The following is a 3,080-nucleotide window of genomic DNA, read 5'->3' on the forward strand; positions in this document are numbered from 1 at the left end:
CCCTCAAAGTTAGTTACAAAGTGAGTCCTTGAGCCTGGAAAAAAACTGCCTTGATTCTACAAGAAGAAACCTATCCTGTCTCGGCCAGCAGAGATGATGGTGTAGGAGCAGGGGACAGTCAGGAAGGCAGTCCTAACCTTGCTGTTCCCCTGGGCGCTGCAGGCATTTCATTTGCAGCTGACTGGAAAGTAATCAGTGGGACATCGGTGACTCACAGGGTGAGACTGACAGCTGGCCAGGCAAAATCCTGTTCGTGGTCTGGCAGGCTTGCATGTATCTGGGTTTCAGAGTGCTTCACGTACACCGTGCAACACTCAAGTGGTTTTAAAGTGCAATAAATAACTCCTGCTAGTAGCCCTTAATGCCGCTCTTCATTTGGTCTCACAAAAGCAAAGTAACTGCAGGGAGAAAGTGAATCTCATTCTCCTTATTGGTAAAAACTACTTTGTAACACACACACACACACACACACACACACACACACACACACACACAGAGCCCCATGAGCGCCTGTGCCATTCCTACTGTCCTCAGCCCTCATGGATCTGCTGATTTCAGCAGCCTCTGGTGCTGCCTGGTGGGCTGCCAAAGTGACAAGAATGAGCTATCCTGCTGCCAAAGTGCATGACCAGAGACATCTGCTTCCTCTTTTCTGTTCACTTAGATATTTCTCAGTTCTTCAGGAGACATTCTGCAAGTCAGTCCAATAGTCACCCTGTGCTTTGTTTAAATCTGATGTTGTGAGCAACATGATGGCAATGCCAGTGCCCATGATGCTATAATGACACCATCACTGATGGCACTGATATTCTCATTCAACACTCAAACAAGCATCAGCTTGTTGAAGAATTGCCTTCTTCAATGAGTACACTTATCTTTCAAAACCTTTAGGCTCTTCAGACGACTTTTAGGGATCGATTGGTAAAAGGCAACCCACAATATGAGCCAGCAGAAAATCCATTTTTCAGAACTAGCAGGTCAGTCCAGTGTTTCCATGTTTCTCTACGGTCAGAAAATACCTGGACTTGTGCTAGTGAAATTTGTCTTTCCCTTCTTTCAGTTTTGAACTGAGCACTGGTAGGGAAAGTGGTGCATTGTGAACCAGGCCTCAATTGTGACTCAAGGCAGAGTCACTATCATATATGCCATCTTTAAAATTTGTCTAGCAATAGCAAAAGAAGTGACAGCACAGTGTTCAGTAAAAACATCAGAGTTAGGAAATGTCTAACACATTTTTCCATGGGTCCACTGTAGCTCCCCATGATGAATGCCTGCTATATTTTATGTGAATCCTATAAAAATATTGCAATTTTTTCCATGGGACCACTGTCTTGCTTGGTCTCAACATGTCTCTGGAGTACAGGAAGGCTTTGTGATTGAAGAAGGCCCTGTTTCTGGAAGAGATCGTGCACACTCTGCACCACTCAAGCACGCAATGATGTGTGAAAGGGCAAATACAGACTTACAGATCCTAGCACAAGAGGTAAGGTGTCCTAATGAACCCATGATTGAGGAAAGAGACATACAGCCCTTATAGGAGAAGCAGCAATGAGCATGTGTTTGTGCAAGGTCTGGCTGCTCACACTGCATGCCAGCCCCTCCAGCTTTTCACCATTGCAGTCTACAATCCAGCCCAACCTGTAAGGAGTCCTTGGAGATCTCACTTTTCCAGTCACACCACAGTCCACTCTGACCTCATCATGTTGTGATGTTCTTTTTTGGCAGAGTTAATTTTCAGTCTTTTTCTCCCTACAAAAAAAATTACTGCTTGACTATAATACTTTGTTACACGTGAATACATCTGTCTATCCATCATGCCTAATGACTTGTAAGTCTGATTCTAATCAAACTTGGCAGCTGGATGAGATTGTAAACATCTAGAATACCTGCTGAAACAAGCCGTCAGGTTGCAACAGAGTGAAAGTTCACTGGTAACGTGGTAAGACATTTGTAGTTAGGCATCAAAGTATGAGGAGGAAGAAGGAAGTTATAAGCCCCGTATTCCTGGAGAAAATCAAAGTTCTCAAGGAGCATGGCAGAATCCAGGAAAGGATGTGAGTATTAATCAAATGGGAGGTTCTCATTCAGGCAGGTCATGTGCTGGGGTCAGCATTTTCACCAGAGCAGTAGCACCATGTATTTCCACTGGGCAACCACGCCTCAGCTGAAGAGCAGCGTGCGGTCATCGCCAGCACTGCTGGGACGCATCCACAGGAAAATGCAGTGCCCCACAGCAAAACATGGCCCTGTGTGGTCTTGTGGGGTTGAAGGTGGCTGGGACAGTGGAGGTGCAGTAGCTATTCTAGCCCTTCTGTGTCAAACCTCACAAGACCCTTTCTGGCCAGGGAGGGCACAGAGAAGCACAGCCCCACAGCAGCTCTCCTGTCTGCTTATTCCAAGCTCAGTATGCATCACATCATCTCCTCCAGGAAGAGTGGGAGTTTGGGCTTGTGACTCTGCTCTTGAGCATGGTTGTGGCAACTCTGAGCATCTAAGGGACAAGAGCAGTCCCCATATGTGTGATCAGACCTGGATTGTGCCAGACTGAAGCCCACAGCCCCAGGTCACCTACAAGAACAAAAAATATGCAGCGCACATCCCCAGAGCATGAAAGTGGTGCCTGGGATGAGCATGGCTTGGGCAAGAAGGAGGCAAGAGGAGAGGTCAGAAGGTATTGTCAGGATTTGGGGTCAGGCCAGATGAGGAAGGCTTTTGCAGAGTGGTGGGTGGCAGTAGAACTGTTCACCCTGCTGTGTGTGGGGGTCTGTGCCACAGTACCCTGGGTCACAGGTGTCCTCTGCCAGCACCATGCTCCTAGGCGCTGGTGGGGAGCCCAGGCACTGTGCAGCTCCCCAGAAAAGCCAGCTCAGCTCTCTCCATAGAAATGCTGCTTCCAGGGATGCCAGCAGGACAGAATCATGCTCCCTCTCCTGTGGTGTGGCTGAGGGACACGCACCCTCTTTGACATCTTTGTTTCTCAGATTTACAGGACCTATTAAAGTGAGCTGATAGCTTTCCATAAGGTATAGCTTTCCGTGGTATAAAACTGCAGTAACCCAGATTAATGATATTGGTAATTT

This window comes from Pyrgilauda ruficollis, unplaced genomic scaffold (genome assembly GCF_017590135.1).
Source record: "Pyrgilauda ruficollis isolate IOZ18807 unplaced genomic scaffold, ASM1759013v1 scaffold76, whole genome shotgun sequence".
NCBI lineage: Eukaryota > Metazoa > Chordata > Aves > Passeriformes > Passeridae > Pyrgilauda > Pyrgilauda ruficollis.